We start from the raw sequence: 17,615 nt of genomic DNA, 5'->3' as shown, positions 1-17,615 counted from the left end.
TTTAAAGAGGTGACTTTACCTTTCTACATTCTTTAGCTCCCACTTTCCCCTCCACAGTTTCTGGTCCCGCAGCAAAAGGAGGGTACTTGATATAAATTAAAATTTCATCAAGCTGATCTTAGATACTTTTCCCACATGGAAGTGTTAAGGATATATGTTCTATTCAATTATTCTTATTTTGATTAAAATCCAAATATGTTTTTGGAGTATTAGTATGTCAGAGGATTGTGAATTACTTTCATAGGATCTTTAAGTTGGAAAGTGTCTTAGAAATTATCTAGATCACTATTTTCCAAATTGTATTTCCAGGGTTTCTGGTGTTCTGCACAATGTTAATATAATTTCCATGAGAAAAATGTCTGTCTTCATACCATTCTTCCCTTAAGAAAAAACATTAAACATGAAATTACATATTTATCAAAGGTTCTTATTGTGACATCAGTTTTATTAGATTTAATTCCCTCCCTTTTGTTTTAGAACATACCTGATTCATAGCTCCCCCCTTTTTGAGACAGCAATTACTAGGTCTGTCAATATATTTCAAGACAAAAAAGAAAAATGTTCTTTGATCAGATTGCTCTGGGAAATGTAGATCTGGTTTAATCCCTCTTCTTTACAAATAAGAACACTGAGGCATAGAGAGGGGAAATGATCTACTTAAATTTACACATTAGTAAGCATTAGAGCCAGATCTTTAGCTCCCAGTTTAATGTTTGGATATTCAAAACTCTTGGTTGTTCACATTGCAAGTTGGAAGATAGAATTTTCTGGAATCCCAGATAGACTCAATGCCCCAAGGTACTTAAATGACAAATCATTGTATTTATACCCGAGAGCTTTTGAGGCCCTGAAACCTTCAAAAGGAGCAGAAAAATGTGGACAACAAAATGGGAGCTGGCAGAGACTAGTTGAGAAATTATGATGGCAAGATGACAGGAGAAACTAAAGGTAGGGGAGAAATGCTAAGTGGTGCCTTCCTCATGAAGAAAAGTTCGTGCTAGGTCAGATTACAGATTAAAAATGACTTGCTTGATGACTGGATTGGCAAACATTAAGGTCAGTGATAGATTTCATATTCCAAGCTTCACTCCAGCCCTGTCATCTTATAAATGAGGAGATTGAAAGCCAGGGAGATGGAGAGGTTTGCCCCAGATGACACAATTATTAGGTAACAGAACTCATATCTCCCCCTAATCCAGTGTTCTTTCCATTGAACTAAGGTGTTTTCCAAAGAATGCCCATGGGTAAAACTGGTAATTAATCTTTGGACAACCCCCCTAAAAGTGTCTAATCCTCAGGGTCTACTTTAAATCTTGTTACCTTGCCTATCTTCCTAAACTCCCTAAACTCCTGTCATCTTACCGATGTATCTGTGGCTATGTAGCCACCACTCACCACCTCTCTCAACACAATATCAGTCTGCCATTTTCAAATGCTTGTTGGACAACTATAGCTCTCACCCATCATGATCTTGCTATCACTTCTAGGTGAATGTCTGGAAGATCAGTATCTCCAATTCAATTTTTTCCCTTGATTGGCAATTTCATACTTCCATCTGCCTTCAGGATACTTGAGAGGCAGCAAGTATAGTGGAAAAACACTGGTTCTGGAATCAGAATCTGGGTTCCATTCTCCACCTCTGATAACCTGTTTGACATTGGGAAAGTTACTTACTCTTTCTGGATCTCATCTTTTCAGAGGGAGCTGTACTAGAATGACCCTGCTCTCCTTTCCAGCCCTTGCTCTCTAATCCTGTGATTCCCAACTAGATGTTCTCAAACCCAATCTATCAAAAACTGAACACATCTTATATACCAAATCTTTTCATTGATGTTACCATCATCCTCCCAGTCTTCCATGTGCCAAAAAATATCATCTTTGGTTCTCTGCTGTTTTTGAACTCAATTTCCCCGTATCCAAATCTACTGAGTTTCTCTTACATCTGTTCCTTTTTTCCTGTTTCCATTTCAAAACCTTGTCACTTCTGGATTATTTTAATAGCCCCCTAACTGGTTTTCCTGTCTCTAGTCTCTTCCTTCTACAGTCTATCCTCTTAAACTGTTATTTCCATAATATTCCTATAAAATTTGTAAATCTCTACTCAAGCTTTTCAGTAACTCTTCAGTAGCTATCAAACAAAATGGAAATCCCATAGTCTGGAATTTCAAGGTCTCCACAATTTGGCTTCCATCTACCACTGAAAGTCTTTTCACACTACTTCCAAGTTGTGCTATTTAATTCCAGCTAACTGAACTGCTGATTACTCCTTATTCTTAACCACCTCACTCCTATCTCAGACCCAATGTGAATTCCTTACTTCCACATTTCTATCTTTGAAAATCCCAACCATCTCCATAAAGTTTTCCCATAGCTTCTCCTTTCCCAACCCTACCCCAGTGAAAGGAATATCTCCTCACCTTGAACTGCTCCTTATCGCATGCTGCTTTGTGTCATAGTTTACACATATTTGTGTATTATTCAGTTGTTTCAGTTCTGTCCTCTCTTCATGACCCCTTTTAGATTTTCTTGGCAAAGATTCTGGAGTAGTTTGCTATTTCCTTCTCCATCTCACTTTACAGATGAGGAAGTAAGGCAAACAGGGTTAAGTAACTTAGTTAGGAATTGACCAGATTTGAACTCCAGACCCTCTCCACTGGGCCACCTAACTGCCTATATATATATGTTATATATATATATATATATATATATATATATATATATATATATATAACATATATATAAATATATGCATACGTGTCGATATATATGTGTATATGCATTATATAAACCTATGCAAATTTTATATCTATATCTATATATCTATCTATCGAGAGAGAGAGAGAAAGAAAGTCTGTCCCTCTAGAGTGGAAGCTCCTTGAGAATAGGATCTGTGCCTCATTTTATCTTTGCATGTACACACACACACACACACACACACACACACACAGACACACACACACACACACACACACATATATATATATATATATATATATATATATTTGTGCTTTAAAATTTTCTGTGGATTTAATTTTAACCTGAACAAGACTTGATTTCAAGTGCCTTTACTAGATTATAAAATGGGGTATCAGGTGAAGTCATGCCTTATTTATCTTTGTATTTAACTGGTAAGGCACTCTGTACAGTAGATACTTAATAAATGTTTATTGAATGATTGAATGAATGAATGACCCAAGATCCCTGATTATGTGATTTGAAATTCTTAATTTAACTTACCTAGAATACTTCTTTATCACATAACTTCCAGGTACCCAAGGCAGGATAATAATAATAACTAATAAAGAAATTAATTTAGCGGCAACAATCATATTTTTTGAGCTTCATACGTGATCCTTCTTCATATCAATAGGTCAGGAACACAAACGTGTATTCAGGCAGGCACACACATACACATCCATATACCTAATTTAATAATATTTCCTGTATCTGGTTCACTAAATTAGATTGCAATTCTGTAATTGTCATTGAAAGAACTTGAATGAATTTGGTGATTATCTGTCACAGGTCATTGTCAGAACAACTAGGGTGGTTGTGGATCAGGATCCTGACTCTGTCTACCATCTCAGGAATAGTTCTCTAAACATACAACTTCTCAAAAAACTCCATGTCACAATATTCCCTGACATAGGATCTTTTGGAAAACCCACTCATTTCATTCAAAATCTAGAAAATCTACACACATTTATTAAATACTGTTTAATATTCAAAGTACTCTGTTAGGTTCTGGGAGTGCAAAGATAAAAAAGTCTCTACTTTCAAATAGATTGCATTCTACTGAGGGTAAATAACATGTACAAAAATAAGTATATACATAGTTTATATCAAGTTATTGAGAGAGAGAGAGAGAGAGAGAGAGAGAGAGAGAGAGAGAGAGAGAGAGAGAGACTGAGACCCCGGTTTAGAGTTATTCCTTTTTAGGATTCAGTAAGTGAATTTTGGACAGTACAAAATTCTGACTGTCACATTCCTCTCTTCCCATCTTCCCATTGCTTTCTCTGTCCTTTGGTATGAAATTTAGCTAACAAATTTGCAGTCTGTATCTTACCTAGGTGTATTACTTATTTTCTTAGCATAAGAAACAATATAAGGTTGTTTCCAGGAACTACAGCAGCCTAAGGCCTGTTGGTTGTTGGTGGGTGAAAGGGGAGGGGTGAGGTGACCTGACTTAAGTATGAACAAAATACATCTACTTCCACTTCTGTTGGAGATAACAATGATTCAAAAGGATGATGAAATGCAGAGAAGGCCTTTTCCAAGAGACAAAGGGGAAGGAGGTATTATATATAGCTCATGTAAAGTATCCACATGGTATTTTGAAAGTCTCTATATTTAGGGATTGACTGATAAAACTTAAAAGAGATTTCTTCTAAGGTCCAATTCTAACCATATCATTCCTCTCTCAAAAACCTTCAGTAGTTTTCTGGTGTCTAGGATAAAATATAAACTCTTCAGCTTATCCTTTCATCTCTCCTCATTATGGCTTCAATCTACCGTTTCAAAGTTCTTACTACTTTCCTTCATGCATTCTATATAACAGTCAAATTTGGACTATTAACTTTTCCCCCAATGCATTATTCAATCTCCTACCTCCAGATATATGTACAAACAATTCTCCTTGCCTGAAATGAATTTTTTCCTCATTTCAGTTTCAGAATTCTTATCTTCCTTTAAGACTCAATTCAGGTTTTATTTGATTCTCTATTTATATGACTTCTAACATTAGTCAGATCCTAATCAGTTTTCACTGCAACTAAGGCAAATAACATCCCAATTAGACCTCCTTTTTCCAATGTCTCCCCTTGCTAATTTCCCTTATGCACCAAATGTCAAACTATGCTTCCAAATAAGAGTGACCATGTTACTCAAAAATCTTTAGTAGCTTGATAATCTTATGAGCAAGATGATCTAGTAGAAAAGACCCTATCTTTGGGTCTGGGTTCAAATTCAAATTTTGCCATCTACTTACTATCTTTATCACCTTACCATCCATTGCTTCAGTTTCTTTATCTGTAAAATGAATGGATTGAACTAGATGACATCTTAAAGCTCTTCCTAACTCTAATATTATCATCCTATGATCTGTGAACCTTATTGTCTCTAACACTCTCATTAATGTTATATTATTCCTTTTCATACATTTTAAAAAAAGAAAACTTATCTATTAGCTTATTTACAACTCACTATTGCCTAGCAGAATCTATCTCCCATACCTTTAATATACTCTGTCTTCATGTCCTGCCTCTTAGAAGCTCCAGTTTTCTTTGAGATCCAGTTCAGGTGGCACCCATGAAGTAAGCTAATTCCATCCTCCTCCCTATCCCCAGTTGTTAGTGCTTCTTCCTCAAAATATTTTGCATTTATCTATCTTTGTCCATATTGAAATTTTCCCTTTGAATGTAAGTTCATTGAAGTGACTACAGATATCCATTCCACCACAACTTTTCCCATTGTGATTTGAATACATCACAGGTCAGTATAAGAAATTAAATGAAAATTTTGGGAGACTTTTAAGGAAGCCACAGATGATTTGCAAAAGTCATTGGAATACACAGAAAAAGTTTAGAAACTTAGAAATGCATAAAATGTACATACAGTGTTAAATAACATCAACCTATTTTATATTTTAATACCATAATATTTGACTTCTATGGTAGAGTCAAAAAAATTTATGCAAATTTTTCCAAGATCACCAGGCAGTACACCCCTAACTCTAGAAATGTGAAAGGGATAACTGTATTTGTTTTTTTATCTTTAATTTCCCAGGGTATTTAATAAATATTTATTGAATTTAATTCAGTGTAACTTTTCATTTCCCCATGATCTATCATAAAAGTTATGGTTTCCTAAACTTCTCTCAGCTAGTCAGCTTCTGATCATTTCATAACTTCTGGTGATTCATAATTTAAATCTGGAAGGGACCTTAATATTTAAAATTGGAAAGAACTTTAGAGTTCCTCTAGAACAACTTCCTCATTTTATGAGTGAAGAGCCTATAGCCCAAAGAGATGAAGGTAGTGAGAGGCAAGATTTGAACCCAAAGCCTGTGGTTCTAAATCCAGGGCTGTTTCCTCTGAGCTGGGGTGCTTTCCAAAGAGTAGGCCAAGGAAGAGTTGACCCACAGCAAATTGTGAGATAATGACTAGGGTAGAAACCACTTCTTCCCCTAGAGCCCATTATTGCCCTCCTGCCCTTCACCCCACTGGAAACCTGCTCTTAAATGTTAAAATAGAGCTTTACATACAGATATCATTTGATCCTCACAATAGCATTACATGAATTAGCAGGCAGCATCTTAGAAACAGTAAGTGACTTGCCCAGGGTCATATAACTTAAGTCTTTGTCAAAGACAGAATTGGATCACAGACATCTCCTTACTCTAGGTTCATCCTTCATTCCCACACTCTATTGTTTATTCTAGGGAAGGATGCTGAAACTTATGTACCATATATGATTTCAGGATCATCTGTGCCTTTCCTTTTTCTGAACTATTTCCATCCTGCTATATTACGTACAAGATTTGGCAAAAGGCAAACTTAGAATTTGGAGATCACTTCCATGAAAGACTTTTCTACTGGGTCATTTTATATGTAGTATAAATAGAAAATTCCTGGGGCCTTTATTCAGTGTAGAGCTCCATTATATGAATAGATGGCATAATGAAATTGAGATCAAAGATGATGATTGATAAGACTCGGTGAGTCCTAGGGCTCACAGATCACATAGGGAGCTTCCCCGAAACGGGAACTTTGGCTGACCTCGCCCAGGCTTGTTGGAAGGAGGTCATTTTCTTTCCCATGGCAAAGACAGATTGTTTACAGGAGCATACGAAGAATGTTGCATTCCAGGGGAAAAATAATTAATTAACAGCCAGAGCTCTGAAAAGCTTCTCCAGCTGCCCTCCCTCAACTGTTCATTTTCAGCATCCAAATCAACCCTGGGTGGCAGGAAGGGCTCTTTTATTATTGGTAGTGGTAGTGATGGTGGTGGTGGTGGTGGTGGTGGTTCTGGCTTTAGGGAAGGGGGGCTCTCTTCCACCCCCTTCAGCCTTTATGTATCTGACTACTTTCCTTCGAAATTCAGAGAAAAGAGTGGTGATCTCGAAAGTCTTTTGGCAGTTTTGTAGCATAGCCGTCAGGCCCTGCCTTTCAGAATCCTTTGTATTTTCAAAGGCCAAGTTGTAAGATGATGGCGCACCCTGGGCGTTCATTGGCTGCCAACCTTGCATTCCTCTGGCACCTCTCGGCACAGAGAACACTGTCAATTCATTCTGGTGCAACATTCTAGAGCTAAAGGGAGAGCTTTTAAGAAAACGTTAATAATGACCGCTGCAAAGAAGCTTGGAAAACAGTTTATTGAAGAAGACAAAACAACAACAAAACCCCTCCGACCCAATCGAGTGCCTAACCTTACTGCTCAGAATTCTTTTTGCCCTTTATTAAATGAAACAAGGGAGGCAAAGTATGCAAGCCATTGTCTCAGTGTCAAGGACATTTGAAAAGTTGGAAAGGCAAAACCAGAAGAATGGGCTTCATGTATTGCAGCCCAAAGATGGATCAGCCTGAGGGCACATGGTGAACCTTCTGGTTCGCAAGGCCTTCTTGTTTTGGAGGGTCCCCTTTAAAATGATATTCTTTGAATACTGGGAGATGAGTGCCCAGCTGGCCAGAGTGGAAAAAGATGACATTTCCCAGGGCCAGTGTTTTTCTATAATTGTAGACTAAGCAGGATAAAATAGTGTATTGCTCTTGGTCTTATGCAGAAATGAATATAGAAACATTTTATTTTGCCATATATTAACTTCCAACCTATGAACCATGGAAGGGAAAACTTTATTTTTTTAATTAATCCTTCCTTGGCCACAGTGATACTTTCTCAGAGGTACTGATTACCCAGTGAGAACCCAACTCACTTCAGTAGAAAGGAGGTAATTATTATTTATTAGTTTCTCATTAGCCCAGCCATTGATTTCAAAGGAAATAGGGTCTTCACTTAGTGAGTGCTGTTAAGGATCACACTGAGGAAGGTCAAATATTTGGACTTTATTCAGAGCAATAGTTGGCATTTGATTTGTAATTTTATAAATTGAATTTAAAGATGTATATATATATATATATATGTTTAATATACCTTGGTTATAATTTTATATTATTTTTACTAGAAACATAAAACTTTAGAATTAGAATAATTCTTAGAAATCCTCCAGTCCAAATCTCTCATTTTACAGGGACTGGAAAGAAAGATCCAGATTAGTTAAATAGATCACCCACTTAGTAACTGGCCAATGTAATATCAGACCCAAACATTCTGAGTCCAGCTTCAATATTTATCCCATCATATTATCCTGTTGTATTTCTATACTTGTACCTAGCAATCTTAAAATGTTGGCAAATATTACTAGAGGATCATATTATCAGAGTGGTTGTTGGCTCTTTTTTTTGTTTTTTTTTAAGCAAATAATTGCATAAATAATTGGTAATATCTAGGAATAGTCTGCCAACAAGTTTCTTCAGTTTTGTCATATAGAAGAGACTTTTCCTTTCTCAGTTCTTGTGCTTGATTCAAATCCTTACATTCAAATCACATGATATTCTTCTTCAGTTTCCCCTTCTCCCCATACCATAATTTCTAGTATAATGTTCTCTAAGCTTGAACCAATTAACCCTTTAGTATATTTGGGAGAGACCTGATCATAAGACAGTAATATCCTTGCTTCAGATTTATCATCTCTTTTACCCCTCCACTAATTTCTAAATTTTACTGTTCTGTTGAGAGTATGAGTCAGTACCAGGAAAATAGAGATATTTTGCAAAATTGCTAGAAATGGAAACTTTTTTTTCTAAGTAGACTTTTCTTTTTTAAAAATTTGTTTCCACTCCCTAATCCTCTTTAGGTCATAACTTTCTGGGATATTCAATATCAGTAGAGATTCTCAGATCTACCAACTCATACTCAATAATTATTTGATTAAAAAATGTTAACAGGAAAATGCAATTATTATACACCAATAGTTACCTACAAATTTAACTTTGTTTACTACATGAAACTTTAGGGCTCCTTTTTCTAAGTCTTCCAGGGCTAACAAGAAAGAATGATTAATATAGAAAAATATCATCCATGTCAATATGGCCCTAGCAGCCAAGTCCTTAATTTCAGGGAAATGACAGCTTGAGGCCTGGGAGGTGGTCTCTTGGAGATGTCTGTTTATTTTTCAAATAAACCAAAAGATAGATATCCTTTCTAAAATTGTCCTTTAATTTAATTTCTAAAAATTATATTTGCATCTTTCTTGTTGTTAATACCACCTTCTTTTGAGACTATGCCAAGGGTATGCTGGGAATTATTTAAAAGCCTACTCTCTGAAAAACATACCCATGACAAACTTTTAACTCTTAAGTTTAACCTACATTATTAAAATTTTCTTCATCATTTTCTTCAGTCTGGGCAATCAACAAAATAAAAAACCAAGCCTGGATTTGCCAGTTTCCAAGGAGTAAATGCTCACTGAAAATTTAACAAACTTGAACTAGTCAGTGCTGAGTTCAGCACACCATTATCCTTCTCCACTGCTTTCCTAACTTCTTACTTCCATCAGTGATACAACTTTGCAGCAAAGATTTAAGAAAACAGAAAAAAAAAGTTCAGAAAAACAATATATCAACTATGACAAACAGTAAATACAATATTTCATATCCATAAACTCCTACCTCTATGAAGAGGAAAATGCATTTTTCCCCCTTAGTTCTCTTTGGTGATGGTCAAGCTTGGCCATTATAATTAAACAATTAATTATAATTAAATAAGTTCAGTTTCAGATTTGTACCCAAAATTTTTCCTAGAATCTAAATTTAAAAGTAGTACTTTCCTAGGCTTAACTTGTATGTGCAAAGAAACTAAAGTAAGAAACACAGACACACACACACACACACACACACACACACACACAAAACAGATACACAGAAATTAATACCTCTCATCTGAGTGTCAGAAGAAGCAGTTTTAGTCTCTAATGTCACAGATAAAAGGAAGGTTTAGAGATTTTTTTAAAGGAAAAAATATTTGCAGTATATTTAGTCCAGGAAGATAAATAATTGATTAAAAGCATATGACATTTGGTAATTCTTAGGGTTCAATTGCTAGCAGATCTCAAGACAGGGTGTATGTGATGAATGCGACACTGCTAAAGGAAACACGACCATAAATCTGAAGCCTAAAGACCAGTTCCATAACTGGTGCTATGTTCCATTGCTGCTGCTGTTGGTGCATCTAGTCATATTAGAATGGTGTGTTATTAGTCAAAATAATGGCAGTGAGAATGACTGTGAAAAACATTTAGGCCTTTGTCATAAAAATGCAAACAGTCTTCCTGCAATAGGGATAAGCTAAATAAACTCTCTTGCAGCTGTATCAAGTAAAAACAGATTTGAATTTGGACCTTTTTTAAAAAAAATTTTTAGATGCTTATTTATAGCAGGTTGGACAAAGTCTGCCACTATCTTTCACAGTTCTGGAAGCATGTTTCCCAGATGGTGCTTACTATGGGTGCCATTATTAAGCTTGGCTGAACCTACCCTGATTTTGAACAGTTCATGGTGACTAGAGATAATCCTGGATTTATTTTTCAGATTAAAATGGTCATTGATTGGTTATCAAATTGATGGTTCGGAATAGTGGTAGCCCATATGATGAATTTTATGTTATATTATATAAAATATTTTGCATAGAGGATAGGTAAGTGAAGAAAATTTGAAATAGAGGCATACTCAGTTTATTTTAAACATTTTTCTCCTGAGCATTTAAAATTTTAACATAAAAAATGAAAAAATAATATGCAAAAATTGATTTTTTAATTTTGAAAAGATTAAGAAATTGTTATTGAAAGAATCCCCCTGTTTGCTAGAGTTCTGAAATGATTCTATTTTTAAAAAAGATAATGTTGTATTGACTATAGGAGCAGATTTCTTCAAAATCTACTTACTTTAATATATTTAAATTTTAAAATATTCATATCTGAGAGTTTGCTTAAGGATTTTTTTTAAATTTCATCATTTGCATTTTAAGAATGTTGCCACATACCTACAATTAGTAATGCCAGTAGACCAATGTTTGTCCTTGTTATTTATATTCAGATCAGAAACCTTAAGCCTTATTTACATGATTATGATATAAGTTTGATTTCATTCAAGTAAATATGTACCAAGTGCCTCTATGTAGAGCTTAGGGACCAAGGGCAATGGAAAGTTTTGATAAGACACATTCTGTGCCCTTGAAACTTGCAGGCTAGTAGGAGGATAAGGCACATTCACAGATAACTATAATACATGATAAGTGCATTAAAGTGGTGAAAAAAAAATGTGTGGTGAGAGATGGGGGGGGGGGGTTGCTACCCATGGTCAGGAAAAACTGATTAGATGGAGTAATGTGTGAGTTGGGGAAAACAGTATAGATGGATTAACAGATGAGTTGTAAAAATAGATGGAGTAACTTGTGAGTTGGGTTTTAAAAGTAGATTAGAAATTAAGCAGGGGGAAGGGGGAAGGGACAGCATCTTAGACATGGTATAAGAAAGGACATAAAGGTCAAAAAATATATAGTATGTTCAGTCACGTGCTTCAATTTCCTTACCATCTAGCTTCTGTACCCACCATTTTTGTAAAAAAGTTATTCTCTCTAAGATCACCAGTGGTTTCTTAATCACCAAATTCAAGAGCAGTACAATTTGTCTATAACACAGATTATAGGGGAGTATAATATGAGATGAGGGTTTAAAAAAGTAATAATATTAATGATAATCATTTAATAGCTCATTTTTATATAGCACTTCAAGGTTTGCAAAGTTCTTTATGTATAAATATACACATCATATCCCAAAGTCTTAGAGTAGTTTTAAACTTTGACTGAACTAAGAGGACTTTGGGAATACATTACAATACCTCATTTAAAAATGGCATCAGATGGTGAAGAATCAGGAATAAAATAATAAAGTTTGAACTTTGTTCAGTAGACACTAGGTCTACTTTAAAGCCTTGTGAGCGGAAGGGTATTAGAAAACAATCTAGACTTGACTGTGGTAGAGATAATGGAGTGAAGTGAGAAGATCTGTGAGACCCTTGTAATAATTCTGGCAAGTAGTAATGAGAGCCCTTTCTACATTGTTAGTATTAAGAATAGAGCAGAAAGGGGCAGAGAGGCAGGAGAATGCCCTGGTTGCCTTGAGAGGAATTGACAATTGGTGAAGAAGAGATAAAAGATAACACCAAGGTTTTGAACATATCAGATGAAGTGAATGATGACAGGAATAGGAATATTGGAAGAAGGAATAGATTTAGAGGAAAAGATAATAAATGAGGAGTAGGGATGGGGGGGAGTAAACCTTTATTTATTAAGTGCCTACTATGTACTAAGCACTTTTTACAAATAATATCTCATTTGATCCTCACAACAGTCCTGGGAAGTAGATTTTATTATTATCCCCATTTTACACTTGAAGAAACTAAGGTAAATAGAGGTTAAGTGACTTGTCAAGGGTCACAAAGCTAATAAGTGAATTGATTAGAGCAAATACTTCATTAAAAATTGTGGCGGCTAGGTGACGTAGTGGATAGTGCACCAGCCCTGGAGTAAGGAGTACCTGAGTTCAAATTCAGCCTCAGACACTTAATGATTACCTAGCTGTGTGGCCTTGGGCAAGCCACTTAACCCCATTACCTAGCAAAAAAATAGAAGAAAACTTAAAGGATATGCCCCCTCTGTAGTGAAACAATTGTCTCTCTGTCTGTCTGTCTGTCTGTCTCTCTCTCTCTCTCTCTCTCTCTCTCTCTCTCCTCTGCATCCTCATATCTCTCCCTAAAATGTAACTTTTTCTATTCTCATCTTAAATTTTTTAGGGTATGATCTTTTCTGTTTAGGCCTTGTAAACATTTGGAGCTTAATGTGTTATATGGTTTAAGTTACTGGTCTAAACCTAATTTCTACCAAACTACAGGAAAGTCCCATATCAATATGCTAAATAAACTAAGGAAAATTTCAGCAAGTAGCCTGAAATCTTCATTTTTATGAGACACCTGATGATGAACAGGCTTCTTAAATTATGTGAAAACATTTTGCCACCTAATTTCTGAAGAAAAAACACTAAAAACAAACAGACAAGCCAGAGCCAAAATAGTCCATAGGGATCTCACAGTCGGACAATGGCAAGATTGGACATCTCAAAAGTGTTTTTTCAACACTATTAGGATCATGTGAAAATAATAAGAGCCTCTTTTATTGTTCTACATAGTTGCTATGTACTGTTTTGTTTTGGAGTGTATATGAGTATGGATGTGTGTGTGTCTGTGTGTGCACACGCACGCATGCGCTTGGAAGGATCATGTGGGCATAGAGTTATATAATCCCTTGAGGGACTTTCTGGTGAAAAACAATTCAAGACCTGCCAGTGTAATATAATGATCTTTCCCTGGGGTGATAACATTAGAATTGAGGTTAAAGAAAAGACAGGAAAAAAAGTCTACATATTCACATATTCAGAAATAAATGAGATTTACTGGACCTTGGGTTTAAAGAATTCCAACCTTCCTTTCAGTTTCTTAAATTCAAATTTTGCCTGAGAACTCCAGTTATGTCAAGTTGCCACCTTAGATGATAAAAGTGAATGGGCTGATCATTCTGTTTTTACAAGGGTATGACCAGTTGTGTAAATACTAGTTGCAAACTGGGATGTAGTGACCCATGCAAGCTGTGAGGAAAGACCCTAAACCAAGAGGATAAAGTTAATTCCATGATTTAACTACCCATATATATATATGTATCCTGATTTCCTGATCCCCATCCATCACATAGAAAAAATCCTCACAGAAGACAGAATATTGTAAATCTTTGTCTCAATGTTCTTGGATTTAGGTTTAAGGAAAGATTTTAATTTTTTTTAAGTGATATGGTTCAATGCTAAGCTATTGCCTCCTGTTAGTCAGCCAGTCACCAATATTTACCCAGCCCAGCTAAAGAGTTCAATTCACTAAAGTGAAATTGTGATGTGTTCAGACTCATTTCCACACTCCTTATCCCTGGAGACATCCCTGTCCCAATCAGAACGGTTATTCAAGCAGCAATTTATATCTGGTCACTCCCTTGGCAGTTGTTTCTTAATGCGTTAATTGTAATTATCAGGTCCTTGGAGAGAAGATGTAGAGTTAGGTTGTTTGAAGGAAAAGGCACTATTCCCAGCCACTGGTTGGACATGCATGATGATTTATGAAAGCTTGAATAGAAACAACCTTTCCCCTTCTGCATCTACTATATCCAATAAGATGAAAAATGAGCAAGAAATACAGCTGGGAAGAAAACATGAAATTAGCAAGGAAATGGATAATGTACCTATAGTTCGTTTCTTTTTATTCATTATGTTCCAAGGACATGTTAGTATCTTCCTCTTTAGGTGTGTAGTGGGATAGGAAAAAGGATAGATGTGCAAGGGTGGATGAGGTGAGGCGAGAACAGGATGGGGAGCAAGAGAGGAATTTGATTTTTGGTACCTTAGCTCAAAGAACAATATTGAACATCTTTTGTCTGTTGTTTAAAAAGTGGCTGTAGTGTTGTAGACCAGCACCCAAAATGGAAGTCAGGAAACATAATTTCCAGTTCTGGCTAGGACAGTAACTGATTACATGACCTTGAATAAGTCACTCAGTATAATAAGTTTAGAGCTGAAAGGGACCTCAGAGTTTCCCCTGTCCAAATACATTATTTTACAGAAAAGGAAGCTGAGGTCCAGAGATACTACCCAATGTCTCAAAGGTAAAGGTAGAAACAGCAGAGGCAGGATTTGATTTTGGGACCTCTGATTCCCAATCTATAGCTTCTTCTGTAGTATATTTGAGTGCATCTCTCTGGGTCTCAGTTTCTTTATTTGGAGAGAGAGAGAGAGAGAGAGAGAGAGAGAGAGAGAGAGAGAGAGAGAGAGAGAGAGAGAGAGAGAGAGTGAGAGTGAGAGTGAGAGTGAGAGTGAGAGTGAGAGTGAGAGTGAAAGTGAAAGTGAAAGTGAAAGTGAGAATGAATGAATTGGCCTGGACTATCTTTAAAGCTCTTGCTCTGGGACAGCTATGCAGCACAGATGATAGCACCCCAACCCTGAAATCAGGAGAATCTGAGTTCAAATACTTACTAGTTGTGTGACCCTGAGCATGTCACTTAACCCTGATTTTACTCCAAAAAATAAAAAAAAAAATAAAGTTCTTTCTCTGACATTTCGAGAGAGTAACTGTAGTGAGTCACAGAAAAGGATACATTTATTATTAGACACAGCAATTTTAAGAGCATTTGTGGAATAGAGGATGGAGGACTGTGAAACTAACTGCTCCTTGTTATTGTTTGAAAATCAGGGCGATTGGATATATACATGAGAATAATAGGTTTATTCTCTAGGAATTTGAAGCTGATCCTATTCTAAAATGATGTTGTCTGTGGTGTTTATCTAAAAATTTCTTTATACCTAGCACTAATACTCTAATACTAATGCAACAGAAACTCTAGTTTCTGACTTTGAGTAGTCATGAATATAAGAGGCTGTGATTGTATTCGTGTGAGGGACTACGTGTGAAAATTTCTTTCACCAAAATTCAAATCCTAGAGAGTTGTTTGAGGCAGCAGCATAATAGTAAAATGACTTGCATGAGCTCACAGAGCTAGTAAGGATCAGAGATGATGATCTTCAACCAGATCTGATTAACTCCACAATCTAGTCACCATAGCATGTGGCCTCTATAACTGAGAATATCTTCTTTGAAAAAATAATTTTAAAAATAGTCTGGAAGTCATCTCACTATATTCATTTACAAATCCATATTGTTTTCATAACACTTGAGTTCCATGGGAACAATAAATAACTGGTAGTTTTCCATTGTTACTTTGGTACTTTGCACATTCTTGAATTGAATTGAATTTTGTTCAATACAATTAATTTTGATGATGACAAGGCCACAATCCTCTCTGGCTAATATTTCTTTCATTATATTTTATTGGTTCTTAAGGTTTTTGAATATAAGTCATATGCCACATCTCCATGGCAAAGAAAAAAACCTATGTAAAACAATCCTAACCATCTCATTTTAGAGGGAGCTCTTCCTGTACTATCATCTGAATTATTATTATTTCTATTACCACTTCCATCCAGCCACACTCCCTCACATACTCTGGAGGTAAAATCTCAGACTCTACTAGGTTACTCTGTAATATCTAATAGATCCTGAGATTTCACCTCACATTGAGCAAATTGGCAAAAAAATAAAAAATGGGAACAGTTAGTGTGGAGGATTTGTGAAAGACAGAAACATTGTTGGTAGAGCTGTGAATTGATCCAATCATTCTGGAAAGAAATTTGGAATTATGTAAAAAGGTATATAAAATGTCCATGATCCCTCTAATTAGCCATTGACTAAAAAGGTCAGAAACAAAGAGAAAAGCATCAAAATACTTATAGCATCACTTGCTTTGGTAGCTGAGAACCATTGATAAAAGAATGTCTAAATTAATGGATGCAATGAAATATTACTATGATATAATAAATAATATAATGAACACAGAGAAGAGTGGAAAGATTTATGTGTACTGATGTCAAATGAAATAAAGCAGAATTGGGAAATAATATACAAAATATAAATGGAAAGTACAACAACAAAACAATATAAACTAAGTTGTTATTTAGTTGTCTCCAACCCTTCATGACCCCATTTGGAGTTTTCTTGGCAAAGATATTGGAGTAGTTTGCCTTTTCCTTCTCCAGTTTGGAGGCAAAGAGGGTTTGGTAATTTGTCTAGGGTCACACAATGGTGTGTGTGTGTGTGTCTGAATAAGTGTAGTAAATGTCTGAGGCTGAATTTGAGCTCAGGTCTATCTGACTGCAAACACTCTATCCACTGAGGCACCTTGCTAAGTACTTCAAAATTAAAAAAGCTTTGACCTTAAAAAAGCATATGAGAAAATATTTCCCCAGCTCCTTTTCAGAGGGTAGAGACTATAGATGAAGAAACCTGCATATAAAATCATTTTTTATTTGTTGATTAGTTTTTGCTGATTTTTCCCCCTTTATTATAATGTAAAATCTCTGAAAAAGGAATTCAGGAAAAAATATAATGGGAAATGTAGGTGATGTGAAAACAAAAAAAGTAGCAATGAAATTTTATTCTTTTTAAAAAATCAGTATAATTATAGAATGTTAGAGCCAAAAGTTTGTAATTTAACCAGTCTATAAGTTTTATTGATAGCTTTTGTATTTTCGTCCTAATCCTAGCCACATCCCCAAACTGAAACTTTTCTACAACAAACAAAAAAACCTGAATCTGACAACATAAACAATATTCTGTTCCATACAAACAGTATTTTAGAGCACCAATAGTGGAGTCAAGAAGATTAAGTTCAAATCACTTGATATTTAATAACTGTGTGTGATTCTCACAAAAAACAAACTTACTATCTTTGTGTAACCCCACAAAAAAACCTCCAAAAACCAAAAAACAAACAACTCTTCTATCCAAAGAGGTCTTCCACCTCCTACCATGAGAGAGAAGGTATATTTTATCATGTTAGTTGGGACCTTCGCTGGT

General features: G+C 35.6%; 1 protein-coding gene across 4 annotated transcripts in view; it reads left to right on the top strand.

The window, feature by feature from the left end:
* Nucleotides 1-17,615, top strand: part of RAI2 (retinoic acid induced 2) — a 123,229-nt gene that overhangs the window by 5,123 nt on the left and 100,491 nt on the right. The window contains exon 1 of one of the 4 annotated variants that reach the window (XM_074192337.1): nt 2,760-17,615. This exon is cut by the window's right edge and continues 26,218 nt beyond it. The exons of the other annotated variants lie outside the window; for them this stretch is intronic. The gene's annotated coding sequence lies outside the window, so the exon portion shown is untranslated. Of the gene's footprint in view, nt 1-2,759 lie in introns of those variants that run through there. 4 annotated transcript variants of the gene reach the window in all.

Source organism: Macrotis lagotis, chromosome 6 (assembly GCF_037893015.1).
Source record: "Macrotis lagotis isolate mMagLag1 chromosome 6, bilby.v1.9.chrom.fasta, whole genome shotgun sequence".
Lineage (NCBI taxonomy): Eukaryota > Metazoa > Chordata > Mammalia > Peramelemorphia > Peramelidae > Macrotis > Macrotis lagotis.
This window is presented reverse-complemented; position numbering and strand designations above follow the sequence as displayed.